At 34.2% G+C, this 12,005-nt stretch overlaps 1 protein-coding gene across 14 annotated transcripts in view; it reads left to right on the top strand.

Annotated features, from left to right (window-relative positions):
* ACBD6 (acyl-CoA binding domain containing 6) overlaps nt 1-12,005 on the top strand; it is a 198,047-nt gene that overhangs the window by 21,099 nt on the left and 164,943 nt on the right. The gene's annotated exons all lie outside the window — the stretch shown is intronic.

The following is a 12,005-nucleotide window of genomic DNA, read 5'->3' as shown; positions in this document are numbered from 1 at the left end:
ATAATAATGATTAATTATATGTCATCTTTTGAAATTTTTAAAGAATTGATGTACTTTGCAGTGTGATTTCCTCAGTAAACTCAAGATGCCAAATCACTTAGTTTTAACCTCCTTCCTCTAGCATTTCTGCTGATCAGGGTAAAATCATGAAATCATCCAATTTAATTACTGTGTCGCTGGACTGTGACTTAGGGAAAAACCTGAATTAGAGGGTTTTATGATTTTTTTTTTTTAACAATTATATGTATCACACACACACATATAAATACATCTTTGTGTTTGTGGTGTCTTCCAAGGAGATTTATTTATTTTATTTTTTATTTTTTTAGGGCTGTACTTGCAGCATATGAAAGTTCCCAGGCTAGTGGTCAAATCAGAGCTTCAGCTGCTGGCCTATGCCACAGCCACAGCAACACCAGATCCAAGCGCGTCTGCAGCCTATACTGCAAGTTGCGGCAATGCCAGATACTTAACTCACTGAGCGAGGCAGGGAATGAACCCTCATCCTCATGGATACTAGTTGGGATCATTCGTGGTGAGCTACAGTGGGAACTCCCCAAGGAAATTTAGATTGGAGACATTTGCCCAGACCGATAGGTTTATCCAGAGTTCCTAGAGATGCCTGAGGGGTGCTTTAGCAGACTCTGCCCCGAGTTGTGATGCTGTTGTCTCCTACTATTCTGAGTCATTCTTGCCTATCAGTAAGGTGGATAGCATTCTTTCAGTCTGTCTTTTTGCCAGATGTCACTGATCATATAAGTCAAGTCTGAGTAATGAAGTAATGGAAGAGTTAACATATTTGGTGTCCAAATGACCCCAGAAGAAGAGAGGTTAACTTAAAGGAAAAATTTGATGCTATAGTTGGAACCCCTCAGATCAGGCTCTGCTCTGTGTATAGAAAAGTTCCTAAACCTCAGCACATCAGAAATAATATCATTAAATGCATAACTTTAGTAATTAGAGTTGTAAACATTGGTGTTTACAAATGTGTATGTGTGTCTGTGCATGTGTGCATGTGTGAGAGAGAGTTGTTTGAGGAAACACGTTGGTGTAAGCCCCTGCTAAGGCCGAAAACTATGTGTCTTGAATAATTTGTTATATGAATCACATTTGTTTTTTTGTTTGATCATTTTACGCTTTGGTAAAATCTGCAGTCTTTTTTACTTGCCTTATGCTTGTTGGAAAAGAATGAAGTGTTAATAATATCTTTCCAAGACAGCAGATTAACTTTCAATTATTTGTATCATTTAGGAACAAGAACATATCAATTGCAAAATGAGTGGGACAACAATTCTCAAGTTGCAAACAAACATCCATTTAAGTTATTTTCACAGGTTAATTCAGAAAGCTCTGAAATTTTGGAAAACTTAGAATATGTTTCTATTCAAATAACACTTTTAAGAAATGAGTGTATTGTAACAAAAGAATTGAATAATTAATTATTTTTACCTATCTCCACATAATGATGTTTGGTTTTAAATGCTGCTTCCATCTTGTGCTTTAAAAATAAATTCAAGTTACCTTTATTCTTTAAGAATTATTTTATAGGGAGCAAAAGCAAAGTGGCCTCTTAATGCCTAGATAATAAGATATGGATGTAGTATTTATTTGTATAAAAATAGTAAAAGCTGTGTTGCTATCTTTTCTAGGCCCTTAATTTTTTTTTTTTCTGTATACTGGAATTCTTCATCACTTGTGTAAATATAGGATCATGGGAGACCTGAGATATTCAGGTATTTGAAATGTTGGAATATATATGTTAGTTTAAGTGTGTGCTGTTTTACAGATAGCCCTGATTTTATGCACAGCCTGTATTTAAATAATTCATATCTTTGCTATTCTAAGTAGTGCTTTTGCCGTCAAACATCTGAAAGGTGATTGACTTTTTTCCCATAGCTCCATAATTTATAAGAGAACATAAAATGAAAAGACTAGACCAAGATGATTTTGGTGCATGGTTATAATCTTAATATCAGTACTGAGAATAAAGACTAAGTCTGTTTAAAATAGACAGGGTAACTAACTGATCACTTTAATTTCATGTAGTAATTCCTTTTCATTGTTTAGTTTGTGTTTTTTGCATTTAATTTGTAGGTGTAGGGTGTCTTTGATTTTATGTCTTTTGAGAAATTTATGATCGGGTGCTTTATTTATGACATGGTAGTCTCTCAGTTACAGCAATTGATTGAAATACAATATAGGGAAATTTAGTATGTATTTTTTAAAAGCTTAAGTTGAGAAAATGAACCAACAGTGCTAATGTGGAGTTGTCTTGGAGCAAAGTAAGTAGGGAATGGCAGGTTAATATCTTTATATTCCTATTGGCTTTTTATTGCTAGAAACTTGTTTACAATATTTGATAGAGTTTGCTTTTGGAGATGTGTAGTATTGTCATGTTTTAACATTGAGAAGGAAGATGATAATTCATTGAGATTATATATGTAGAAAAGAGTTTGTAAACTGTAGCATGTAATGCAGATATAAATTATTTTTATTGTTATATCAACTATAATATTTAATAGAAGCAAGAATTTTATTAATATGCTACCAACAAATAAATGGGATACACTGTTAGTATTGTTGGGGATATTAGTGAGTGATAACATAGCACACGGTAGCTTATATTGAATAAATAACTAGGTTGAAATTATAGAGGAATTATGCAGAGGGAAAGTTAATACATTTCCTTTTTGTGGCTCCACCATAACATGCCTTGAATTATATAGGACTGATTTAGCTAAGTCTTAAGTCATATTCTTTTAATTTAGAGTTGGGAAATAGTTATTCTCTCTATACATTGAACCTGTCAGTTGCATGAATTAGATTTTGTTAACCACATTGAAAATAAATACATTGATTAAAAAAAAAAATTAGAGCGGCTTGAGTTTAAACACTGTCGGAGTAATACATTCAGTCTCACTCTAGAGTACCCCCTTCTGGAGGCAGTGTAGTTTTATTCATAACACAGTACATATGAAGTAAGACTTCCCGCTGTTTAACACAGTTTCTAATTTGAGGCCAGGTATACTACTAACTTTATAGCTTTACGGTCAATAGTCACCATATGTTTGTTGGTCTTTCAGTCTTGAAAGTATGGCAGAGATGGAAAGGGTGAGAGAGAGTGGTGATGGATTGACCCTTGGGTACAATGCAGAAATGGAATCAAGAAAACAGTCAGGGTAATTCTTAAAAGGAAAAAAAAAAACACATAGAGGAAAAAGATGTTATCAGAAATTTGGGTCTGCATTTCTTAGTGCCTGTGTTTTTTTTTTTTTTTTTTTTTTTTTTTTTGGCTGCACTTGCGGCATGTGGAAGTTCCCAGGCCAGAGATTGAACCTGTGCCGCAGTTGTGACTTAGGTGGTGACGCTGGATTCTTAACCCTCTGCACTGCAAGGCAACTTCCTTTGGTGCTTGTCTTTGTATGAAAAAAAAGTTTCAGTATTTTGAAGGTGATTATGTAATGGTCAAAACCCTACAGTGGTAAAAGAAAACTTGAACTGGACACTGGCAGTGAAGCTTGACTGATTTAGAGTCTGAGATGATGGCAAACAGAGGTCATTGTTCTGATTGATACTGAAGCATTTTGGCCAGAGCTTGAGGACACAGGGAAATTGGATGGAAATGCAAACCTTTCTTTCTTATATGTTGAAGTTTCCCTGACTGTGTGAAAAGTAATTACGGAAACTGTGATAAGGAAGTTGTCAGGTTCTTGCCATGTCCTCCTCTGTGATTTCTATGGGTAGGATAACCAGCAAAGATGTTATGGTACCGTATGTAAGCCGATGGCCATAAGTGTCTGATTCATAGGTCACCTGATGCAGTTTTGGGTAATAGGGCAGAGCTGAAAATAATAGAATTCTGTAGTTTAGTTGTAGGCTCCAAGTCGAAGGGTGAGAAATTACATTTGAAATGTATAAGAACAAGCCATCCCCAGAAGGAATATGAATGCCCATAAATAATGAAAGATACTCGATCTCACTCATAATCAAGAAATGTAAGATAAAGCAGTGCATACGGCTCCTTTTCATCCGACAGACTGAATGAGAAGACTTGTTGGCAGAGCACAAGGACGTCAGCACAGGCCTGCGGTGGTTTTTATGAAGTGAGAATTAGCAGTGATCTTCTAGGAGGTGATTTCTTCCCCTCCTAAAACTCCCTTCCCACTTCGGTTTTGCTGCGAGGCTCAGCTTCAGCAGGACCTTCTACCTGACCAGGTTCTTGGGAAACTTTGACTTCAACTCCTCCTGGGCTCAGGGTGTGTGGCAGAAGTTCTGTCCTCAGCAGCTGCGTAGGGGCCTTAGGTAGCAATCCCCGAAGCTCAGGGGGCAAACTTTGACTAAGGAGAGGCAGGAGATGGGAAGGAACTGGCAGTGAAATTTCTTTTCCTCTCTTTCCTTTCCTCCTTTCCCTTTTTGAGACGCGGTGGTGCATTTAGCCCACTTGGAAGGTACTTGTGTGACCTAGGTCAGCGAAGCCAGCCTGGTCAAGTACCATCTGGTGCTTTTCTTCCTTACCCACCTCACCTCTCTTTCCCTCTCATTCTTTGTATCCTAGGATTTTACCTCCCAAGAATTCCTTAGCTTGGAAGCTTTGCCTCAGATTCTTTCCTTCAGGAAGTAATAGGCTAAGAAGCTAGTAATTTCACTTCTGAGACTCTACTGCATAAAAATATTTGCAAGTTCCAGAAGATATATGTAGATGAATGTACACTGCAGCATTGTTTGGCTTACTGAGAAGTTGCAAACAATCGAAATGGTTATTAATAGGGAAATGGTTAAATAATGATATATTATACAATGGAATACTATCCAGCAATAAAAGAATGATACGGAAAGTTTCCCATGATATATTATGTGAGGTGAAGTGTAGATTAGTATGTTTAGTTTGATCCCATTTGGGGAAATTAAGCCACTGCACAAATTGGGTTATGGGCACAGGTACATTATTGCCAGGAATGATGTTGAATTGGGACTGATGTGCAAGTGAGGAAAGAGGGATTGTTATTTTTCACCTTACACACTTTTATAGAATTATTTTTTCTACATTGAGTATGTAATAAACAGTGGGAAAATTTGCTGCTTAAGTTCATATAGACAAAGGGATAACTGTTAAAAACGGAAAACAAATATATTTAGAGGATAGAAACTGTATCAGAGTGTTTAGTTCACTAATACTGACCTTGGGGCATCATGTTGAAACTAACTTTTTAAACTTTATTTATTACATATGTATATGTGTATGTGTGTGGCTGTGTGTCTGTGTGTATAGACATAGATATGCTTGATATAAGCTGTGGCTTTTTTTATAAAAGTGCTCAATGTATATTATCATATTTACTGGTCACAGTAACTCTATGAGGTATGTATAATTCCTGTTTTATAGATGAGGTACCCAAGGCATAAAAAAAACTTAAAAAAAAAAAAAAAGGCAAAAACAAAGCCTTGCTTGATGTCCTAAAGCTTCAATAATGGTAGTTAGGAAGTGACGCCAGTTTTGCCTGACTCCTGGGGATCTAACCGTACTGTTTCTAATTCAGTCCAATAGCATTAATTATTACAAGCTGTATATGATCTGATTGTAAAGCCGCTTACACACTACTTGACATAGATGGCCAAGTTTTATTGTCTTTGGTGGGTGGGAACAGACTTTTTTTTCAAAGTGGAAATAGTTTTTTTTGTTGTTGTTGTTGTTAAAACATTTATAGAAACTTTCAGAAAACAGAGTTTTTAGATGAAAACGATTGTCTTAAAAATAACCATTGTTGACATTTTGGTGTTTATTTTTTGAAAAATTTCTTTGTATATTTACTTATATGTATAGTTAGAATTCTAAAAATATTTTCCTCCAAATGGGATTATACTACTCAGATGATTTTTAAAAATCTGCTTTACTTGCCAGTTATCACAGTCATCTTTTTTTTGTGTGTGTGTCTATAAGTTTCTAATAACTGTATAGTATTATATTGTATGGATAAACCATAATCTGTTTGAATGTTCAGCTCTTTTTTGTTTTTGTTTTTGTTTTTTAGTGGTTTTTATTTTTTCCATTGTAGTTGGTTTTTAGTGTTCTGTCACTGCTGTACTTTACTGTACAGTAAAGTGACCCAGTCGCATATACATTCTTTTTCTCACATTATCCTCCATATTCCATTGCAAGTGACTAGATATAGTTCTCTGTGCTATACAGCAGGATCTCATTGCTTATCCACTCTAAAGGCGATAGTTTGCATCTGTTAACCTAAGCCCGCAGTCCATCCCATTCCCCCTTACTCCTTGGCAACCACAAGTCTGTTCTCCAAGTCAATGAGTTTCTTTTTTGTGGAAATGTTCCTTTGAGCCATGTATTAGATTCCAGATACGAGTGATATCATATGGTCTTTGTCTTTCTCTTTCTGACTTATTTCACTTAGTATGAGAGTCTCTAGTTCCATCCATGTTGCTGCAAATGGCATTATTTTGTTCTTTTTTGTGGCTGACTACCACATCTTTTTAATCCATTCATCTGTTAATGGACATTTAGGTTGTTTCCATGTCTTGGCTATTGTGAATAGTGCTGCAATGAATATACAGGTGCATGTATCTTTTTCAAGGAAAAGTTTTTTCCAGATATATGCCTAAGAGTGGGATTTCTGGGTCATATGGTAGTTCTATATTTAATTTTCTGAGGTACCTCCATACTGTTTCCCATAGTGGTTGTACCAGTTTACATTCCCACCAACAATGTAGGAGGGTACCTTTTTCTCTACACCCTCTCCAGCATTTGTTATTTGTTGACTTGTTAACGATGGCCGTTCTGACAGGTGTGAGGTCATACCTCATAGTAGTTTTGATTTACATTTCTCTAATAGTTAGTGATGTTGGGTAAGTTGTTTGTATATTTTAGAGATTAAGCCCTCATCAGTTGCATCGTTTGAAACTATTTTCTCCCATTCCATAGGTTGTCTTTTTGTTTTTTTTTTTTTTTTAATGGTTTCCTTTGCTGTGCAAAAGCTTGTCAGTTTAAGTCCCATTGGTTTATTTTTGCTTTTATTTCTGTTGCCTTGGGAGACTGACCTAAGAAAACCTTTGTATGGTTGATATCAGAGAAAGTTTTGTCTATGTTCTGTTCTAGGAGTTGGATGATGTCTTATGTTTAAGTCTTTAAGCCATTTTGAGTTTATTTTTGTGCATGTCCAAATTTCATTGATTTACATGTGACTGCCCAGTTTTCCCAGCACCACTTGCTGGAAGGATTGTCTTTTCCCCATTTTATATCAGCTCTTTTCTTTCTTTTCTTTTCATTATTGTTTCTTAAATTGATATATTGTTGACTTAAAATATTAGTTTCAGGTGTACAACATAATGGTTAAACATTTTTATAGATTATACTCAATTTAAAATTATTATAGTGTCCCTCTGCTTTATAGTACATCCTTGAGGCTTATTTATTTTATACATTGTAGTTTGTATCTCTTAATCCCCAACTCCTATCATTCCCATCCTCCCTTTTCTCTACCCTCTGGTAACCACTTGTTGTGTTCAGTGTATCTGTCATGCTATTTCTGTTTTGTTACATTAATTAATTTGTTATATTTTTTAGATTCCATATATAAATGATAATGTACAGTATTTGTCTTTCTTTGACTTATTTCACTAAGCGTAATACCTTCCAGGTCCATCCATATTGCTGCAAATGGCAAAATTTCATTCTTTTTTTTTTAACGGCTGAGTAATACTCCATTATATGCAGACCACATCTTCTTTCTTCATTTATCTGTTGATGGACAGTGGACACTTAGGTTGCTTCCATATCTTAACTGTTCTAAAAATGCTACTGTGAACGTTGGGGTGCATGTATCTTTTTGAATCAGTGTTTTTGTTTTCTTCAGATATATGTCTAAGAGTGAAATTGCTGGATCATATGGTAGTTCTGGTTTTAATTTTTTGAGGACCCTCCGTACTGTTTTCCATAGTGGATATACCAATTTATATTCCCACCAACAGTGTATTGGGGTTCCCTTTTCTCCACATCCTAGTCAATATTTGTTATTTGTAGACTTTTTGATGATAGCCATTCTGACAGATATGAGGTGGTATCTCATTGTGATTTTGATTTGCATGTCTTTGATTAGCATTGTTGCATATCTTTTCATGTACCTACTAGCCTTCTATATGTCTTCTTTGGAAAAGTGCTATTTAGGTCCTCTGCCCATTTTTAATTGGATTTTTTTGTTACTGAGTTGTATGAGCTATTTATATATGTTGGACCCTTTATTGATCATATCATTTTCAGATATTTTTTTCCCATCCAGGAGGCTGTCTTTTCATTTTGTCTGTGGTTTCCTTTGCTGTGCAGAAACATTTAAGTTTAATTAGGTCCCATTGTTGATTTTTGCTTTTGTTTCTTTTGCTTTGGGAGACACTTACAAAAAGATATCCCTATGATTTATGTCAAAGAGTGTTCTGTGTTCTCATCTAGGAGTTTTATGGTTTCAGATCTTATGTTTAGGTGTTCAGTCCATTTTGAGCTTATTTTTCTGTATAATGTGAGAAAATGGTCTAATTTCATTTTTTTGCATATGGCTATCCAGTTTTCCTAGCTCCGCTTTTTGAAAACTGTCTTTTCCCCATTGTATATTCTTGCTTCCTTTGTCATAGATTAACCCATGTCATAGGTGCATGGGTTGATTTTGGGGCTTGCTGTTCTGTCTTATTGATCTCTGTGTCTGTTTTTGTGCCAGTACCATATTCTTTTGATTATAGTAGCTTTGTAGTATAGTCTGAAGTTAAGGATACTGATACTTCCAGCTTTATTCTTTTTTCTCAAGATTGCTTTGGTTATTTGGGTTCCATATAAATTTTAGGATTATTTAGTCTAGTTCTATGGAAAACATCATGGGTTTGACAGGGATTGTATTAAATCTGTAGGTTGCTTTTGGATACTGTGGCCACTATAACAGTATTAATTCTTCCAGTCTGTGAACATGGGATATCTTTCCATTTCTTTGTATCATCTTTATTTTCCTTTACCAGAGCTTTATAGTTTATCAGACTATAGGTCTTTCATCTCCTTGGCTAGGTTTATTCCTAGGTATTTTATTCTTTTTGATGTCCCCTTATTTTTTTTTTTTTTTTTTACTCTTACGGATAATGCTGCAATAAATATTTTCCTATTTATATTTTTACACACTTACCTATTTTTTTCTTCAGAATGAATTCCTAGAGATCTGTAGCCACGTTTTTTAGTTTCAGTTTTTTATTGATGATATAGACTCATTGAGCAATGCATTATTTGTCTAGAAGAAATAATACTGTCTCGTGTTTTTCTCCTATTCACTTGTGACTTTTCATTAATGGTTAATAATTGTTGAATTCTCTCAGGGAATATTGAGCACCCACAGTGAATATGGCACTGCCTTACTAGGTGTTATTTTTAGGATGTTGTCCTGGGTAAATCCATGACTACAAACATGAGCCACAGTTGCTTCATAGTAAAGGATGGAAAAAATATAGGAGCATAGTATTCCATAGGATTTAGAGGAAAAAGAATGAAATGTAATTTAAAAAATACGTAGATTATACTTTTCCTTATATTGTATTTATCTACTTAAATCATAAGTGACTTAATAATTTTCTCTTCCCTCCTCTAAACTTTAAGCTCCAAGAGGTTAAAAGAACATATCTGCTTAGGTCACCATTGTACTCCCAGTTAGGAGGCAGTAACTATAAGTTGAACTAATGAATAAATGAGAAATTTTATGTGTGTGTGTGTATGTGTGTGTGGAAATAGAGTTTATGTAATATAAGCAAAGTATCTTTTTCCTTAGATGTTTGTAGATCTGGAGCCTGAACCTTTTGGATATATGTTATGATGTTGCTAAAAATAATGTTTTAAAGCTATATAGATGAAACCAACATTCTCACTTCATTTAATTAAACCACACCATTTTATATGTTTATACCATTTCATAAAGCAAGTTGGTGAACCACCATTCTGTTTCCACATTATGCAGCCTAATTATAAACTCAGGGTCAGACCTATACTGGGAGGCAGCAGACCAATAAATCAGTATTACAAATGATATGTCCCAAAGGAGTGTTTACCAGTTCCTTCAGTCAACTTACAAATGAATAGCTTAAGACCACAAGTGATTAGATAGGAAGGATCCAGACAGAGTAACGAATATCTATAAAATAGATGGCAAGTTTCTTGGTATTGGAGGGATGTTACCTCTTTTATGTTGATTGTTGTTCTGAGTTATCACTGGTATTCTCTCTGTAGGTGATTCAGATTTCACTTTTTGATAGTAAAAGCTAAATAATCTTGATTGTAACTGAGAAAATAGAAAAAAAAAATGACAAGCAGCAAGTTTTCTGGACCAATTAGAAAGTATTTCTTAGGCGTTTGGCATCCACGGTCTGTTACTTTTTTGTATAAGCAAAATACTAATTAAAAGTAAATTTTAATGAAGATTCATCATAATTGTTTTCATAATAAAGCATTTTTACTTGAAATTTAAATTCATTCAATAATACATAATTAATTTCTTTTTCCAGCAAGTCAAAGAAACCAGTAAGTGCTGGTACAATGTAAGGCTCTTGTTGAATAAGTGTTATAACCAAGCTGTCACACCACTTAGAGATCACTTGATTGATTGCCAGTGACCACCAAAAGCCTATGAACTTAAAAAAATTTTGATTTAGAATACTTAAAATACTGTTTATATTAATCTAGATTAGTACTGTCATGTATGGCTACTCTTAGATAAAAGGATACTTAGAATAATTAGTTTGATCTAATTGATATTTTCATTACTGTACGAAATATGATCCCTCATCTTTGAAAATGTATGAAAACGGTTAAACATAAAGACATGGCTTAATGGTTTAACAATGTTGATATTGTTTCATTATTACTATTTTTATTCATATGTTAATAGTTTATTTCCTTTCTAAATGTTCTTTAATGTTCTTCCCGATCATGAGATTATCAAATTCAGTGGATGTTTGGGTAGTGTACAAAATATTTAAATTCCTATAACTTGCATTGTACTGCTATGCTGTAGCTACTGAATTTCAAAGAAAGATTTGATAATATGCTCATTTGTTTGTTCATTTACTTTTCATTCAGTCAGCTTGCCTGACCTTAGTGCTAGATTTGGGGATACAAAAGTGAATAAGGTATAATTCTTTTTCTCAGAGAGGTCAAAATCTAGTGACAGGAAAAAAAAAAAAAAAGCTAAACTGATCATTGTAGTGGAGTTTGAAGAGTACTAATAGCATTGTGAACAAAGGGCTTTGGAATTACAGTCACCCTGTTTGTGGACTGCTGGAAAGCCAGGAAGATTACCTTTAAGCTTGTCTTAGAGTTTGAGTAGGTTTATGCGGGGAAGAAGAAGATGGAACAGAATTTTGGGTAGGGGCAGCAGGTGCAAAGAAGTAGATGTATAAGAGAGCTTGGCATATTCAGAAAATGGAGAGAAATTTAATATAGTGGATCATTGGTTAAGAAAATACGGGTAAATTAGCCCTAGATCATTATTTTAGCAGCATTTTGAAATTCCCTGTGTAATGAGGAAAGACCACCTTTTACTATTCTTTAAAATAAAAAATTATTTTGTTTTTAAATATTATAATTTTTTCATGTATTAAAATATTTAAATGCCTACTACTTGGTAGACCTTGCTTGAGAATTTTTAATGTAATGATTTTAACTTAATTGTTAAGATGTTTAACTAGTGATCTAGAAAAATTTATATGTGGAAGAATAAGATTTGATTATTTGACTTGAAAGGATATAAAGAGGTAGGTTAGAATAGTGCGAACATATCTTTAGTGCTTAAATTTTCTATGTTTAGTGCTTTATCTTGCTATAGGAAAATGACACAGCGATGTGGAGGTCTAATATCTTTAAAGAAAACTTAAAAAGTTTTTTCAAACTCTGAATGTGACATGTTAATATCATTCTAATTACAGTCCCATAATAACAGTACAAGTTAAAATACATTCTTAAAATAATTGTCAAG

This window comes from Sus scrofa, chromosome 9, assembly GCF_054392235.1.
Source record: "Sus scrofa isolate SSC_HxYL_T2T_F1_AM1 chromosome 9, Sscrofa_HxYL_maternal_Yorkshire_Landrace_v2.0, whole genome shotgun sequence".
NCBI lineage: Eukaryota > Metazoa > Chordata > Mammalia > Artiodactyla > Suidae > Sus > Sus scrofa.
This window is presented reverse-complemented; position numbering and strand designations above follow the sequence as displayed.